Below are 18,409 nucleotides of genomic sequence, written 5' to 3'. Positions count from 1 at the left end.
TCTCTACTGCATGCGAGGACACTCGAAACGATGCGAAGTGTCATGAAAGAATGAGATATTCTGGCTGCCGCGACGATTAAGAGCAATTTGTTCGCTGTCAGTCAATACGCAGACCACGTGATGCCCCGCGCTCTCGCTCAAGCTAGCGCCAGGGCCCGGCACGGCAATCCATTGAGAAATGAACGACCCCTTGCGCTTTTGTTGAGCGGTTACGTGATTCACCTTTCGTTGTCGACGTAAGCATTTCTTTCCGCAAGCACAGCTATTCATGCGTGGGAAACAATATACGTGGGAAATATCGAAAAAAGACCCCCAAGTTTTCAAAAATAAAATAAAAACAGAAAATTCCTACCCTTAGCTATTCATACGATATCGAACCCGCGAACTCGTGCTGAGCGGAGGAGTGCCGCAGTCGTCGAGTGACACCGCAGCGGAGAGGGAGCGCAGAGAGAGGGTCTTCGACGGCGACAGCGCGGAGAGGAGTCAGCGGCCGCCGACGCCTCCCAAGCTGCGCCGTCCACGGTCCCCGGACCATTCGAAGAAGACGAGTGGCCGCCGCGGGCCCTAAAGAGAGACAAAACGCGCCGCCAACAGCAGCAGAGTGTGGCCGGGGACGTTTTGGCACGGACGCCAAGAAGCCATCAGCGCGAAAGGAGCGACCGACCGCCACCGCCGCCGCCTCCTCTCGGCGGAAAAAGAACCCAATTTGGACGCCGACGCGGCCAGAGGAGAGAGGCGACTCTCGCTAATGGTTCTCCCGACGCTTATTCTTATTCCTTTTTCCCTAGCAGGCCCGCGAAGAAGCCAAGCTACTCTCACTCCATGGAGCACTTTCTACCAAGGGATCGAGCTGCACGCTATCCTGCCGTCCCCTCACCGCCGATTGTTGACGGCGCACTCTGTCGCCCTTGTTGTCCCGGGCCACAAGCAACGAAAGGAGAGATAAAGAGAGAGGGGAGCTGCTCCTCTGTTCGACGACCTCTGTTCTGGGAACGCGGCTAGCAGCCATACAGAGAGGCGCTGAGCGTCATCGCACCTGGCGTTCGTTGTTCGCGTCCGCTCGCACGTGATGCAGAGCAACGTGATGCAGAGAGTGCGTGCCACTGGCCGTCGTCCAGGAGCCATAATGCGCTCTGCATCGTCAGCTGCGCGGTAAACTTCCGTTTTGGGGCAGCATCTGTCATAACTTGCGGATGCCGCGAGGGCTAACGAAACTCCTCCGGCGCTACCTGCTGCCACACTGCAGTGACTGCACCCTCTTCGTTTTCTCCGTTTGTACAGACTTCAGCTTTGCATTGGCGAAACAAAGAAAACTTCCCCCAGGCGGCATACCGGCCAGTGAGAGCAAGAATTTAAAACTACACGGCCTCCGGCTGAGAGGTCGCGCCCATTTCGCAGCAACACCTCGAGGCAAGCTCAGTAGCATCGCGGACGGCGGCGAGAAAGATAAAACCAGCCAGGTCGCCCCAGAGCGGCGGCAGCCACAGGAGCAATGAGCCGCGAGAACCCTATCGGTCAGCGCGGGGTAGTGCCTTGACCCGGCGACTCCCCTTCACTCGACTGCCGGCGCCGCTGACTTCCGCATTAGGAAGCGATGAGGGCACGCGCGATACGGTGAGAGAAGGGGGAAAGGAGTTCCGCCACCACACTTGACGCTTGCGCTCGGGGGAGAGCTCGCAGGTAAGGGAAGCGTCGACTTCTCACCCCCAGCAACAGTGTGATCCCACGACGGACCGATTGAACCCGCATGAACGCAAAGCGGCGCGCAGGGTGTGCACAACGTGATTTCTCAGCGCACTGCCGGCGAAGCGCATATCAGAAAGTTGGGGCACACCCGTCGGGGCGAGGGTGGCGGGACCTTTATCGGGCACCCGGCAACTGGTTTCCCGGGCCGAGATCACTGCCGGGATGCCACGCTGCGAGAGCCTGCTCGTGTGAACGACGGCGGCGCTAGCCGGGCAAGACACGGCACGCCCCGGTAAGAAGCAACACTTGACTCTACAATGCACACAGCAGCGCACAAACAGTACCTCGTGCACGCGACTCGCGAAGGCAAAGTGCGGGTCACAGCTATGCGAAGAAGTGCACAAAGCGGGAGGCCGAACAGTCTGCAACGCCGCCCGGTTATGTAAGTGCACTCTCACGGCTGCTTCGCACGGGGAACAAACTCCATTGCGAGGTTGAGGTTGTTGCGAGCGATTACACTGCGTAATTTTCATGAAAAACGCTCCACTGAAGCGACGTTTAAGTAATGAGTACACTAATATGTGGTACAGTTTTTTGGCCTAGCAGTACAAGGTCGCGCAATCACTCCGCGCGCGCAATAACTTGCACGAGTCTCCAACTGCTTGCCAGCGTGATGAGACACATGCGGTGTCCTGGAGATGCTTCAGAAGAAGGTGGCAAACAGTTTTGCAGAGAACCGAGTGGCACCTCTGCTCTCACGCCAGAAGCGAGCAGGGCCCGGCTCTCCTCGTTGTGATCTGGGCAGCACATGCGACTGTGTAAACGCTACAAACCCCCACAGCTGACCCGGTGTCAGTCTTGTCCTCCGCATCCGTGCATGGAGTTCGAGCAGAGTCCGTGTGGATGCGGTGTATCAGAACGGTTTCAGCCCCATTCAGCCCCTTTTTCACACAGCTCTGGTTGGACAGAGGCCACCGGAATCAGAAAAGGCTGGTCACTGTTGCTTTGAAGAACTCCTCGGAGTCTTGAAGGACTTGATGGCTCCGGTAAAAGCGCGTCATGGTCGAGGCTATCAGCCACCTATAGTTTCCCAATAGGGATATATATATAGCGAAGGTGCCCGCTAATCCCTTGCTGTGCAGTTGCTGCAGCCTTCTTAAATACGGATCTCGAGTCCATCAGGTTTACCACAAAAGTTTTTTCCCGGCCCTCTAGAAAAACGGCCAAGCCAAAGGCACTTCTCCGTGCATGCGGGCAGCCCTCTGCAGCTGCATACGGCAGAAAGACGGCTTTTCCCCTTCGGTTCCAACGGTGCGCGGGGTCAACGTGCGCACACGTGATGCGTGCAATCCAATATCCACTTGTGCAGGCAACTGGCTCGCAACCGTACCGCAGTTAACGCACGAATGCCATCAGGCGCCTCGGCTGACCCACGTTCGTAACAGAAGTGCCCATAATCGTACGCGGAGCATGCAGCGTTACCTACAGAAAACTAGGAGGCGTGTTACGTTTACACAAATCGGGTTGCAAACGCTGACTGATAAACAGGATTTGAAATTGAAATTTGAAATTTATTGAAATACAATTGTCTAGGTAAAGAGGGCTAAAGGTGACACATGAGGTCACCTGACTGGGCCCTAAGCACCCTGCATTCATACAGCACAGAGTGGACATGAAAAGCAATTCAGCAAAATTCTGCTCCTAAACGGCACTTCGATGGGAAGCCCCGGTTTAGTGACGTCTGGTTTGCACAGAAATGTTTTAATTCAAAAGCATTACTATTCTCATTACGAGAAAAAGCCGGCGGTGTGAGCGTGCGTGCGTGTGTGAGTGGGGGAGGGGGGGGGGCGCAAATTAGTCCCAAGAAAATACAAACAACCGTGGACTCTTCGCTTTACATATCACTCCGCCGATGCAGAGCGGCAAGCCGCCACGCGACTGGCTGAAAGGCATTCCACGCATTGACTGACTGCTACTTTCGGAGTTAAGCAGACAAGGAAAGGGAATGAGGGGCTCGTTATAAATATGAGAGAAGCCAACAGCCACAGAAACCAAGGGACACAGGGGATTTTTAATATTTATTTATTTTGTGGTGTTGATCAATTTATAATATTAATTGATTAGAAAAGCAGAAGAAAAAACAACCACATGCCGCCGGTGGGATCCGAACCCACGACCTCCGAATTACGCGTCCGGTGCTCTACCGCTGAGCTACGGCGACGGCTGTCAAACCCACTGCTTTCGGGGGTATTTATGTTTACAAATAACCTAACCTTGGGAGTGTTCACCAGCGCCACCCACGTTCTTAAGCGGCGGACGTAGCACGCCCTGAGTTAAAAAAAAAAAAAAGGCGGGAGCCGGGACGTTTAATTCGACTTAATAAGGAAATCGGCCGCACAGGGCAATAATTCGAAATTTCTAACAACGTCTGGAGCATGTAGCGAGTTCTCGCGGTAAAAAGACAAGCTCGAAATCCTCTTTAGTGCACTTTTAAGTGTTTCTGTCGAATTTTCTCAGTACCAGGAGATATTTGCATATCGACTCACGGAGAAATGCGGAGCCCCAAATTGAACGAACTCTTCCCCATAAACAACATCATATCGGCATTTCCGCAGGCGCATCTCCGATCGCCATCGACGCTCGACCTTAGAGCAGGCAACGTTCTTAACGCAATCCAAACAGCGCAGACAGGCCGCGCCAAAGAGGAGCACGAAATTGCGCCACATGCGAGTGGCGTCACTGTTCAAGGCCACTCTTTCTCGATATCACTAGAAGAGCGGAGGAGGCATAAGCAGCAACAGCAGCTAGGACGAAAGAGCGCGCACGTTCGGCATAATACATAAACGCACAAAACTCAGCCGAGTGAGAGCATGCACGTGGCCGCTTTCTGAATGAATCACGTAACGGCGCGAGCCGTCTCCATTATACACACCGCGGCGAAGGTGCATTATTCAGCCCGGGTGTGCGTTCTGTATAGCTCGCGCCGCGAGTGAATGCGCGCTCTTCTCGCCTCCGAGGCATCGCGGAGAGCGCATTTCGAATGGGGTGCACACGCGCCGACGACGCCGGAGAGAATGCCCGGCACGTTAAGAGCGCCGAGCGAGGCGTCCAAAGGAGCGCGTGACCTCGCGACGCAACCATCGGGTTGAGTCATCACCGCGACGACGGGCTCTCCTCTCCAGAGACCGCGACGACAAAAACGGGAGGCGCACCACCTTCCACAGTTCGCCCGGAAAAGCGGCGAATTATGTTTGCGTGTGCGATCCATAGGCGAAATGTCACCAAGTCCAATGTTTCTTTCGTGCCAGTGTAGTTTCGCGTGGTGTTATGCACGTTAAAATTGGCCCGTTTTACGGTGAGCTTTCGAAGAGGAAGCACTACAAGCGAGCACACATTGCGCTCTCTAGTCGGATACAACTCAAGAAAGAAGCGGCAGATGCCCCTCAAAGCAGCTCTCCAGCCAATACCGATTCTCACCGATTCTCATGACGTCGTGGTTGATCCGCTTGGGCCGGCTAGTGTGATATTACAGGGAGTGACATATATTAGTGTGGGCAGAAAAAAACAAATAATGTTGTCCTGCCCGCACTGCAGGGAGTGTGACAGATACAAATAATGTTGTCCTGCCCGCACTGCAGGGAGTGTGACAGATGAAAACAGATGAAAAGCGATTAACCGGCGCATCATGAAAATCGGTGGACGTCTTCGGCTGGTGGGCCCCTTTTGAGGGCCATACACCGGGCCCTTTGCACTTGAGTTGTATCTGACTACAGGGTAGCCCAGCGTCCTAATCGATGCGCGCGTGTCAAGGGGCGGCCAAAACGCAGTCTCGTTTGAATTTAGTTCTATTCCGAGCTGACTCTCAGACAAAAACACGACTGCCTTCATAACTTTAAAAGTATAAGGGCCAATGAATCTCGCGTGGCCAACAGCGTTGCTAACGAGATTAGTAAGTAATACTAATTCCGACATCTGTGTCAATAACACAGCGCAAATACGTGACATACCTTTCGTTTGCTTGTAGTGCTATACATACGACACGATACTGAAGCAAAAACGACTTGATTCCGTTTAGCAAGTCCCCATTTACCGTGAATGGTATCTATGCAACAGACACACCGTCGTTTAAACAAACGATATCTATTCCCCCTTTATACTAACGGCAGCCGAATAAAGTAAGAATAAAAGGCTGACCTGAAACAACTGATCTCACTGCTTTTACGGGCACTCATTCAACAACAGCAATCAGGGAAGCCCTGGACCCCAACTGACAGTTCGAAACAAAGGCGAAAACTAAAACCGCTAACTCATTCCCTTACACACACGCACGAAAAAGACAGATAGAGAAAAGGTTACGCAGCCCAGATAAAACGAAGAACGAGCTGCGCAAATGCCAGGGATGGTTACGCCAAGTGGCAAGAGATCGAATGCCGACACGTTCCGATGCCGCATCCAGCGCCAATGACAACCGAGCGTTCTTGTCGCCAGAACACTAGACCAGTAAAAATGAAACTAAATCGGACGCGGCTATGGGACGCAAGGCGAGCAAGGACGCCCTGTACGCACAAAACAAAATGTGCACGCGCACGCAAGCACCCCAGGCCCGGGAGGGGGATCTCGACAGGCCTTGAAGCATCTAATCCGGCGCGCGCGGATACGACTCTGCTCGCTTCGAACCAGCCATGCGCATCGAAGAGAGCGGCACCCTCTTGTGTGTTGTGGGGCCCGCGTGTAGCAGCAAACGACAACACGATCTGCCGGAGTCGTATAAAGTATCTCGTCGCTCCAAGCCCCCCTTCCTCTCTTATCTGCACCAGCAACGGGGCGGGAAGAGCGGGGAGGGGGGTTTAAACGATCAAGTGGCGGAGATCCGCTCCAAACAGCGGCGGCGGCTGCAGCGCCCGCGCGGCATGTGTCGAGAGGCGATTGGCGCAAATCCTTTCCGGTCAGACCCGACGGACGAGGGACCAGAAAAGGAACGAAAAAAATCGCGTTCCGTTTTCGCTGACGCGGTTCGAGTCACGCGCGCCGGTCGCGAGAAAGTTTCGCCCGCGCGAACTCGTCGGAAAGGAAGGGAAGAAAAAAAAAGCAAAAGGGGGGGGGGGGGGGGGGATCAATGGCTAGGATCGTTACAGCGGGGGAAAGAGACGCGGCGAAGTAGCGCCGGCAGAGGGATCGAATGGCGAGAACCCGCAACAGCCGCAGGCGAACTGATTTTTCGTTCCACAAGCGGTGCGCGCGAAAAGGAACACGAGTGGCACGCGAAATTACGAAATCGTCGCCGATGGCGTTCGTTTCAGTGCCCGCTGACCCGGCGCCCTTTGGCGTTAATACCGAGCAGCACCGCGGAAGAGACTTGTTCTTTGGAACCGGGACTTGCCGACCTTTTCCAGAACTGCAGCCGTTCGCCACGGGGCGTACGAGATGCAAACCAACTCCATGGAGATACGCTGAGCGGTCCGCGGCTGCCGACTGTCCCCCCCTCGTAAACACACCACTCGTCGAGACGAAAAACTCAGGAGGAGGAGGGGACAATCTTCATCCAACATGACGGCAACATGACAGCACAGGGCTAGGGAACAGTAAGAGGGGATTAACAACGGGAGTTTTCCAACCAGATGTGAAAAAAACAACCGTGACACTGAAGTCACTGAACGCCGGCCAGGCAGCACACCGTCAGATCCACCGCCGCCTAAGGTATACAGCAAACAGGCTGGCGCAGCACCTATCGACGAGCGCTCCTTCAGAATAACTTGAGCAGGGCCAGCGGATGGGACCAGCAACCAAGTTCTTATGTTCGTGGTACGCCGACGTTCGTTGGCGAGCACTAAGCATCCCCGTGACATCAAAATGGGCAAAGCGTGAACATCGCGAAAGGAGTGGCACGCCCTTCGGAAGGGTAAAATAGTGGCGAATTAGGAAATGAAATGGCGCAGTTACTTTCAACTCATGGTGGACTCTTCAACTGAGCCGTGAGAGGAGGCAGGAAGGTGGGAGTGAAAGAGGAGAAGAAAAAAAAAAAGAATCGTGGCGAACCAAGGCAAACCTGCTACTACTCTGCTCTGCTCCAGTAACTTCGTCGGTATCGGCGAGAAGCATTCGTTGTTCGCGTGTCCACTCTAGCAGCGCCTCCTGGACGAATCATGACAGCGGTAAAAGGAAAGGTGTTCGAACAAAAGTCGGCGGAGGCACAGGGTTATCCTGTCGGGCGCCAGGAACACCGTCGGCTGTGAGCCGCCGCGATATGACGCTACATTCGAAGCGCCACTTTTTTTATTTGGGCCGACAGTCTTCCGACCCGTACAAGCACACCCGTCGACCATGTACACACCTACACATCCCCGCACAACTGCCAGGCCCCAAGTCAGCGCCGACGAGTGCCGCGAAAGCATCCCGACAACGCGCGCTTCGAGGAAACCGACAGAAGACGCCACCGCGAGACGCGCGCCGTGGGAGACCCCTGGCCTCTCTCCGAACAAGAAATGAAAAATAACCGAGGAGGCAGCGAGGCGGGAAACGGAGACGACGGATCACGGCGGCAGCAGCGCGCTCACAAGAGCCGCCGACGCTTTAAGAGCTGGAAAAAAGTCACGGCGGCCGTGATGTCCGCCCCTCCGTGGTGGGAGCGGGGGGTCTCCCTTCCTCGTCAACGCACGACTCACGCGCGCGCGCGAGCGACTCGGCGGCGGTCTCTCGACAGACAGCCCGCTCGTTTTCTTCGGAGCGCTGGCTGCTCCCGCGACCGTTTCCTGCTCACCGTTTGGGGGCACGACGGCACGCGATGAACGAAAGACAACGAAACGGCACCAGCTGCTGGGTTCAAAAGCGAGTTGTCCGCAGCGGGCGCGGAGCGTGGCCGCACGTCAACAAGCCGCGGAGGTTCCTAATGGGCTGCTCGGCGACCATTCCGGATCTGACGCCCCGACCATAAACCCGGACGTCGTAAACTGACCTCCGGCGGTATGTTCCGAACGTCCCATCAGCGGTGCCGCAGCCTACCCTCCTCTAAACGCCCAGGTGACGTCCACCTCGCTCGCGGAACAATGCACGAGCGCTTTTGATGCGAGCGAGCCCTCGCTACGTCTCGATACCGGCGAGCACGAGAGCTCCGCAGTGGCCCGCGTACGAGGCTTTGCCTGTTTCCTGTCTGACATGAGCAACTTAGCACTACAGCTACATTGCCCGTATAGAGAAAGGCGTCAGTCCACAGAGACAACGCCGGTGAATTAGCATTACACAGAGAAAAATTAACGCCAGCCAACGAGCCAAACTTGCAACCATACTGGCGAATGAATGAATGAATGAATGAACGAATGAATGAATGAATGAATGAGAACGTGAGGTCGCAAAAGGGGCACGAAGGAATGACGTATGTGCAACACAGACGCTGCCGGCCGTCCAGACTTAGTGTGCTCATCGTGGTGGCAGCCATTATGGTATAACTACGGCTTGGAGTTTTTAGGTATTTATTTTTCGGAAATTCGGCTGACTTTTTTCGGCATTTATGAAGTTTATTTTTTCGATGAATACTATTTTCGACGAATGAATAACTGACTATTTTCGGTGTTAATTCGGCAATTATTTGAGGCGAAAAGTCAGTTGGCGTTTATCTCGACACTTTTGTTAGCACGAACAGTTCATTTGCCAGTAATTAACATAATTTAGCAGTAATTTTACACTTGAAAGTGTGCTTGTAGCGGGAATTGCTTTTGTCGTTTAAAAAGCAATGCATTTTAATGAGACAGCCAGCAGACAAGAACGCGAGTGGAAGTTTACTTCTAAGAACCGTCGCACTAGCCCCGAACATGATGCATATCATGACGGCCATGCACGGTTTTTTGTCAGTGTCCTAGATAGAGCTGATAAACTACTTGTACTGTACTAAATAGCCAGCTAGCTACGGTTTGCAAGCCAAGAATACGGACCTTTTTTCTGTTAAAACCGAATGTTCAAAACTGAAGCCGGCGTACATTTATCGTTTTTTTTTTCCGGTTAAACCGAAGAGTCTAACCTCTAGGTATAACGCACTGAATTGAGGACATGCTAATCTGGCAACAACGATGTTACGATATTCTAGGACCACGCGATACTTACCTGAACCAGAACGGACGCCGTTGCCACGAAACACAAACGCGCAGACAGAATTCATGCAATGAAATTCTTAAGAAGAGGTCGCCTAGGAGTACGTGTTCTCCTTAATTGCAACAGAATTTTAGCTTGCATACTGAAGCACTGGATCGCTAACTTTGAGTCTTCTTTCTTCATTTTTCTTTTATGCAAGTACTCTCGGCGGTACTGATGGTGCCGCAGGAGGTTAGCGGGCAACCTCCTCTCCGGGATTCGTCTCCCTGGTAAGCGTGTGGCCGCCGGGGGAAGCGCGGAATCTCCTTTTCACTTCAAGCAGCTTTTCATTTCACGACAAAAATAAAAATAACACCCCGAGAAATTCAGAGCATCGCTATGGAGCAACGTACGGCTCCTTAACTCTTGTGCCATCGCGTATATACGTTGTACCACTGAAAGAAGTCAAATGCGGTAGTTCCCATTGTATTCGCGCTTGCAAAACCCTCAAGCAACCTCAGAAGGAATGAAAATACTGAAATATTTGAAATACTCAAAATAAAAGAAAGGTTCGTCGTCACGATTATTTGTCATGCTTCCTTTTTTTTTACCCACTTTTTTCCTGTACCTTATATATGCCTTACATGCCTACTCTTGCCTAAAGTCTGGCATTCAGGCTGGCAGTATGCTGTAAAATAAACAAAAACGAACGGAAGAAATAAATAAAGAGAAAGCTTGTACCAAACCCATGCCCAAGGTTCCTCGCAAGAGCTTGCCGACCATGGCGTTGTGTTCCGAAACTATGTCTCCAGAACGGAGAATGCCCAGAAAGGCGAGGCCGCCACTGCGGTCAGTCGCGCTCCTTGTGTCACCATGTGTTGCCGCTTTTGTGGCATCACCTGCGGTGTGCGTTAGAACATCGCCCGTGGGACGACAGCCCGAGATGGAGGCAAATGCGTCGGCGGAATTCAGTTCACGCCTGCCGCACGGACCACGTACCGCAGCTCAGCCAATGCTGCGCCGCTGTCACGAGCGCTGCGGAAGATGCTCGGAGGACATTTGCCCGCTCGAGCCTCGCGACAGACGTCACGAGAGCGGACGAGTCCGGAATGCATATTCCCCAGTCGCGAGGGCAGTCCGCACACAAACGCCGCCCGAAAATGAAATCATTGTTTCCGTGACGCCACCAGTCTTTTCGCGGCATGTTTACGCAATGATTACAACAAAGGCGTCCATTAAAATAAAGAAAAAAATTATTCGGGGAAACTAACAGGGGTGGGTTTACGGGCAACTCTTTGCACGAGCGACCGAAGATGGGGAAGTGGCAGTTCTACTTGTAAAACATATTTCATGCAGCTTTTCGTTAAATAAATACGGGCCAGCATATATCAATCTCGTTGAAAATGTCTCGCTTGGAAAGAAGCGGCCAACCGCCACCCGGTTCCCGCTCACCCCAAAAACGGAATACCGATGTCGCCACCACCGATTTCTGGGTGCGGATCCCAGGTGCTATATACTACATCGCCATTCACTTCAAAACGGTGGACGCGAGTCCATTTCGGCGTAGACGCCGCGGGTTTGAATGGAGTGGCGGGAAAATTTTTTAATTCAATCCTCTCAGCCATGAATGCGTATTTTGCTGCAGGACCAACATCGGATATGAGAGAAAAAGCCAAAGAATTAATTCTTACTGAGAACATTGATTGGATGGAGCTGCCTCTCTCAGTGTCCCTTTAAATCCGCCCACGGAGGGTAAAGAAGCCGATTTCTCCTTAAATATTGTCATGTAAACAGGTAGTATACAGCTCCCCTCCCCTCTCTTTCCAGTCCTTTTTCAAGGTAGAAAAAAAAAAAAAGGCTCTGCCGCAACGTTGTTTTATCCGACCGCAAAAATGATACGGAGTTGAGACACCTTCGAGTCTCGTTCTTCGACAATTCCGTTTCGCTTGGAGGCCGCGTTTTTGGCGAGTCTGATGCGTGCCCCGATAAAGGTCGAGCGCGTCTCACAGGTTCGAGGATGCCACCATACCACTTCGTACATGTCCGCCAACTACGCGGTGATCGCTAGCCGCGTGCTTCCCGGAGTGCTGTCGCGTGCGGGTAGAGGGCGGCACTGGTTCAGCCAAGTTAATTTACAGAAGTCAGAGAAGACCAGAGGGTTGATGGGAAGGAATGAAATGAGAGATTATACGAGGAGAGAAGGAAGATACCATAATGGCATCTTCCTTAAGGAAGCTTTAATGCCTCAAAAAGAAAACGCACAGAATACTGGGATGGTTTGGTTTGGTTTGGTTTATGGGGTTTAACGTCCCAAAGCGACTAAGGCTATGAGAGACGCCGTAGTGGAGGGCTCCGGAAATTTCGACCACCTGGGGTTCTTTAACGTGCACTGACATCGCACAGTACACGGGCCTCTAAAATTTCTCCTCCAAAGAAATTCTAGCCGCCGCGGCCGGGATCGAACCCGCGTCTTTCGGGTCAGCAGCCGAGCACCATAGCCACTGAGCCACCGCGGCGGCAGAATACTGGGATCGACAGCCTACGCACAACCTTGCCTGAGTACAAGGTCGAAACCTGGGGTTCAGAAAAGGGAAACGTTAGGAGTTACATTTATAAACCAAACAACAGTGAAGACTGTCGCCATACGCGAATGTCCGTGTGTGAGCGCGTGCGCGCCTGAGTACGAGTATACGCGAATTACACAACACCACTTCTACTGAAACGAAAGCTTCACTACGGGACCTTGTGCTTCGATCACCGGGTGCCTAGTTTTTGACTTTCAGCGGAGTTAGAGGTCGAACCACGAAAAAGAGAAAAAAAAAATTGAATCAATATGCCGATATGCATGACTGGGAGTCGAACCCACGGCGGCGCGAACAGATCTCCTTTTTAAGTGCCTCTCAGCGAGACCACTATAGGCTCGGCCAACACGCCTCGTGCTAAACTGCACCACACTCTCGCGCTGTGCATGGGAGAGCGTCGTCTTCACCAACTTCCATCTGCTCCGTCCCGCGGCACTGCCTGCTCACCGTCGTCTTCGACGTAGCAGAAATCCGTACTTACGCTCCGATTCGAATGTAGTAAACATTTTCTGTAGTTTTTTTTTTATTTCCGTCGTGATTTGATTAACTAAACGGATCCCAGATGGACATCACTTCAACTTTCCATTGCCCCTTCCACAGAAAACCAATTCGTTTCCACCCAAACGCGTGTGAGCGTCTGGCCGGACCCACGTACCTTTTTATACAGAGGAGTTTGGATTCCGGAAGAAGAAGAAGCTGATTAAAGCGAAAGACAACCACAAACAACAACAACAACAAAAAAGCGCACTTAAGCGATAATCACGAAGACTTCGAGACGCGTCACCTCGTGGCGGGGGCCTCGTACGAAGTATACACAGACGCATTATTTATACGCGAAGTGAGGCTGCAGCTAACACGAGAGGGAAGCGGCGATTTACGGCTTTGCGTAATTATTCATCTACTTCGCCGACGGCGTATTTCGCTCGCACTCGCCGCCAAATGCACAAGTATGAACGGGCCATATGTGTGCCGCGCATTTCCGGCCGCGGCGATTTCTCCCTTACCTGCGCCTCCTTTCACTGCCGCAACGTTCTGATTGAACCGTGCCGAGCTTCTCGTCACGTATAGCGAAGCCGGCTCCTGGTTCTGGAATGAGAGACCGCCTCGGAGCCCCATTACCCGCTTCCCATTAGGACGACACCTTAACTGCTCCGCGGCGGCGGAGGCAGGATGAATTAGAAGTCGCGAAAGGGAGGAACACTCAAATTGCCTTCACCATTCCGGCCGCATTTTTAAAGCCCAGGAAGACGCGGATGCATAAACGAAACAGCGCACGGGTCGCCCTCCGAAAAGGCTTATTTCACAAGTAATATGCAGGTGACAGGTTCATTTTAGAGCGCAAAGAAAACGGCAAGTCTCTCTCTTTCTCTCTCTCTATCCCCCCCCCCCCCCCCCCCCCCCCCCCCCTGAGCCAACATCTGGCTGGGGAATGACGTGCGTATTTAGTGTTCTTTCTCTCTCGCCTACCACTCGAGCAAAAAAAAAAAGTGAAAGTGCGAGGTGTCTCGAGGGACGTGGAGGCTGAACCAGATAGCAAAAGAGGCAGCGGTCCCTCATTTAATCCCACGAAACGTCCTAGCGATCGCATATGGTTGTAACAGTCTTGAATTTGCTGGGTGCGTTCGCGCCGGACTGCGTTCCCTCGCAAGTTTTCTCTAAAACCGCTGCATATATATATCTCATCATCAAGCGCGGTTAGCGAGACGCAATGTATATACCACACACCCGTCCAATTTCGTGCAACCGCGCAAGCGTCGCGGCGAGAATTACACGATTGCGCCCAGCTGCGGTACCGTCAGAAATTAGGAAGGCATGCACTCGGTAATACAAAAGGAGAGGAATACAGGAAGCGACGGCACAATGGGAGGACCCCACCCCAGGTGCAAGTCGTGACTGGGAACACTTGGCTGCGCCAGTATATAGTACCACACCGCCGGAAAGAGAGAAACAACGGCAGAGTAATGAAGCGCCGGATGGCGAACGAGGGAACGACGATACCGAGAATGTCAAGCGGTGTTCCTCCCGGCGTCAGCCGAGTAAAACAGGCATGCACGCAAGAGGCGGGAAGAAAGAAAAGAAAGAATACACGCTATAAGACTGCACTCGTCTACCTGACGGACGCACGACCGGCGCGCCGTTATTTCGCGCAATAAGTGTAAGACACAAGCCACGACTGGCTGCCGCGCGCAGCTGTGCACCTCGCAAGCCACAGACGGCGCTATATGCTTCGGCTACTAACGACCTGGCGGCGGCTCGTTCTCGACGGAGACCGTATAGCCGCTGAAAGAAGCGCTAAAAACGACGCCAACGCAGAGAGAAAAGAAAAATTACGAGCAGAGCTCGGACACCGCGGAACAAAGCAAACACCAGCCTTGAACAGGCGACCCGCAACCGAATTGCTTCGTCCAAAGCAAAGCAACTCTGCGAAAGCTGGCGTCACAGGATGAAGCGACAAACTGAGCTCTCCGCCCCAAATAGCCATTCATCGTTGCTTGAAAACTCCGCGCAAAAGGCGGCAAATCGCGTGAGAAAAAAGTCACCCCCCCCCTTCCTCCTCCCCCCCTTACACCCACAGGGACTCTGTCTTCTCTCGTGTGACTGCCAAGTCTTCCAGCAAAGATGAACCAACTGAGCAGAAAATAGTTTTACTGGCGTTCGTTGCTGGTTGGCCGTTAAAAGATGCGCCGGCCAAACACGCGCCGCAGAAGCACTGTCGGGAGCAAAAGTGATACATAACACTATATAGCGCTTCGGTTAGAGGACACCCGCGCCTCTTTGCAGCAGCGCCTCCAGTCCGCACAGACGAGGAGGTGACCGTTTTCGTCCAGAGGCACGTCATTCGCTCGATTCCACGCGTGGCGCTCCAGCGTGGCGTCGACAACAGGGTGCCTCGATGTAGCGCACGGCGGCGCTGGCATCGAGGTATCCTAGCGTAAAAGCCGAAAGGCGGCACAAGAAAATAAGAATACCCGGCAGGGAAAATATAAGAAACGCAGGAAAGCACACAGTGCAAGATCCTTCTCTGTCCTATGTAAAAAAAGAAAAAGAAATGTCAATCCTGCATTTTCTATACTGCCGACCTTTTTTTTTTTTTCTTCTTTTCCTTACGTGCACTACAGCTATGCAACCACGTTGGAAGCACACGCCTCTCCAACAGCCCTACACGCAGCTCTGCCTCCCGTAAAGCTGTGCTACTTTTGCAAGGCAAGGGTTCAGAGCACAGGGCGAATTGAGCACCACGCGAGCTGTATTGTAAAGCACGCACAGCTGCCAGCCACAGTTTTATCACAGACGGCACGGGGACGGAGTAAAAGAAAAAAAAAGAGGTCCATAAATAAGGCTAATAATATGCGCATGCAGGCAGCGCAGCTCTTTAGTACGCTGAAGCTTCTCTACATTTGCGTCCCGTTTAATTCTGCCTTATCACGACACCGCCGAAACGAAGACAAGGCTGCCAGCATGCGGGTCCCTCGGCAACGTAGCTCGTTTCAGCGCAGAGCGGAAACGGGGGAGAGAGAGCCGTCGCGAAAATGACGGGTGATACAATGCTAATGCATACGGGACACCACTTGCCGCGGCAGGCACGCAGCATGCTTACGGAGCCCGTGCTCCGTGGAAGTTATTCCTGCGGAGAATTAACGGCAGCAAGATTTGGACTGCGGCCTCGCCAGAAGATACACCGAATTAATTTAGTTGGCTGAAAGCAGACACCCGGTCTGATCAACTCCATACGAATACGAAGCAAAATCAACGGCGAAATCCATTCGCAGCGAAAACGTGCAAATTATAAGGCGAAGTGTACAGGCAGGCCATAATAAAATATCTCCCAGGCTGAATTTCCGCTACGATAAACGAACCCAGGACAACATATTTTACGTCGAACAGGTATAAGCAGCGACAGCTGCAAGCGGCAAAGCTCGTTTATCAGGAGTGGCGCACGTGTATTAATCAGCGCCCCCCATTCCCAACAGCCGTCGCAGAAAAACGTTGGCTGGGCCAATCTGAAGGAGTTACTGAGACACGACCGGAGTTTTTGTCGCCGGCGCAGCTGAATTAAGCAAAAAGGCAAGGATGAAACTTGCTGACAGACGCACGTTCGCGACCGCAAGAAGGCGATGAATGCAAATGGTGCGCCTTTCAAGAATAAAAGAGCGACCGGACAAAGCTGTACAGCACAACGGCGCCGACCAGAAAAGGTACAACGAATGCGACAGAAAGAAGAGCGGCGGCGACGCTCGCGGAATGCCGATCGAGCAGCAGCGTCCATATGCCCCGTATGCATTCATGAGCACCACGGCAGAGCACCTCCTTTCGGCTTCCAGCTCCATTTGCAGGAGAGGGGGATCTCGCAAGCAATGCCACCCGACGCCTTGTGCTGCTCAAGCTTGTGGACGCGCCGATGTCTGCACGCGCTCCGCGGCGGGGGAAGGCGCCTATCTGGACGCGGGCCAGAAGCAGAGAGAGAGAGGTCTGTGCGAGAAACGCGAGACGGTCGTGCAAGCCGTCACCCGTGGGTCTTCGATCCGCCATCGCACCTGCGAAAAGCTCAACTGCGTGCACACGTGCGCCGCAGGAAAGGGGAAAAAAAATGTGCAGAAAAAAAATGAATGCATCGACGTCATTTCGCATTCAACGTAGGGGGTTAGAGCTATAATTAAACTGCATCGCCTCCGCGAAATGAAGATCGCGAAATAGTTCGATATATCAGTAATTCGATATATAAAAGATGACAATATATAAGCTCACCTGCAACCTAGAAGCAAGAATAAATATCGCCCACGCTAGTGTCGCGCTTCTTGCAGCGACGTACCGCCCGCCAGCGTGCTGGCAACGCACATCTCGCTGGGCGTTGCTATAGTCGCAACCTGCTTGGCATCGAAGTCGCACCAGAGGGTGCTTTAGAATTAGCCATTGCCTTTCATAAGATGTCTAATCCTGTTTGGTTACCAGCATGACTATATATACAATAATTTCAGTAAAATAAAGCTACAGTTGGTTTCCGCAACGACTTCGGTAGCAAAGCGAGAGCCAACGATAGGTTATAGTTAGGTTGGCTTCACTGTATGACAGCGATGTGGAGCGCAAAAAAAATTGGAGCAGAACTTTTTGCAAGGGGAAAAGGAGGGAAGGGTGGCACCCCATGGCCGGGGATGGGGGAGGCGGTAGGTTAGCACCAAAAAGGCAATATTTGTGGTCTGAACTACCCACATGAAACAAAAACTAGGAACAGCAAATTAGTGCCAGGCTTCGGTAGCATACATTAGATTTTATTAATGAACAAAGAATTAATAAGAAAAATGCGAAAAGTTACTATCAGCTAAGCGTGCTAATCAAGCTGTCCAGTTGTCTTCTGGTAGCGAATGAAAATATCCGAAATCCCAGTATAAAGGGGGGGGGGGGGGGGGGGGGGGGGCATGCCGCCCCGGCTTCATTTCAAGCATCTCTCATTTCAATCGAACGAGACTGCGCTCTAGCCCAGTGCTGGCCCAACACAAAGCTCCCCTCGCAAAGCTCCGAGGCGACGGCATGACAGTTGGGACTTTCATTTGATCAATCACACACGTCGCCCAGACATGCAGCGACAGCAGAGACGCACGCTGGTCGAAGCGAATCCCTCGCCGCCGAAGCGGCGCGCTACTCGACGAGCGCGATTCGCGGGGACCCGTGCCCTATTCCGGCGAAATAAACCCGTCGGCGCGAGCGGCACAGTTGATTTCCCAGCAGACCGGTTGGGCGACGCGCACCGGGGTGAAGAAGAGACCGAAACGCGCACCAATCGGACTTTGCACGGCGGGCAGTAAGATGGGGGGGGTAAAAGGCCTTTGTTCTCGCTCGAGTCAGTTATGTAAGCAAAAACTCAAATGGAAGGTAATGTGACAGCGCTGCATGGGAGCTCGAATGAGCACTTATTTGCATCACCCCGTATGTGCAGACAGAGCTGATACGTGATGGCTCGCGGAGCGGAGTTTCTTCTCCTTAGGGAGAAATGGGGAGAGGGACGTTACAACCTGGTCAGGGTGCACTACCGGTTTTCGTCACGTAATGTGCGTCACTGCGTAAGTCTACGTTCACACTTCCCG

The 18,409-nt window shown here is 52.8% G+C and overlaps 1 protein-coding gene across 2 annotated transcripts in view; it reads right to left on the bottom strand.

Annotated features, from left to right (window-relative positions):
* Positions 1-18,409, bottom strand: part of Pgant9 (polypeptide N-acetylgalactosaminyltransferase 9) — a 152,405-nt gene that overhangs the window by 72,237 nt on the left and 61,759 nt on the right. The gene's annotated exons all lie outside the window — the stretch shown is intronic.

Source organism: Amblyomma mixtum, chromosome 5, assembly GCF_055824585.1.
Source record: "Amblyomma mixtum isolate Tamu chromosome 5, ASM5582458v1, whole genome shotgun sequence".
NCBI lineage: Eukaryota > Metazoa > Arthropoda > Arachnida > Ixodida > Ixodidae > Amblyomma > Amblyomma mixtum.
Note: the sequence above shows the minus strand (reverse complement) of the source record. Positions and strands in the feature narration are given on the sequence as shown.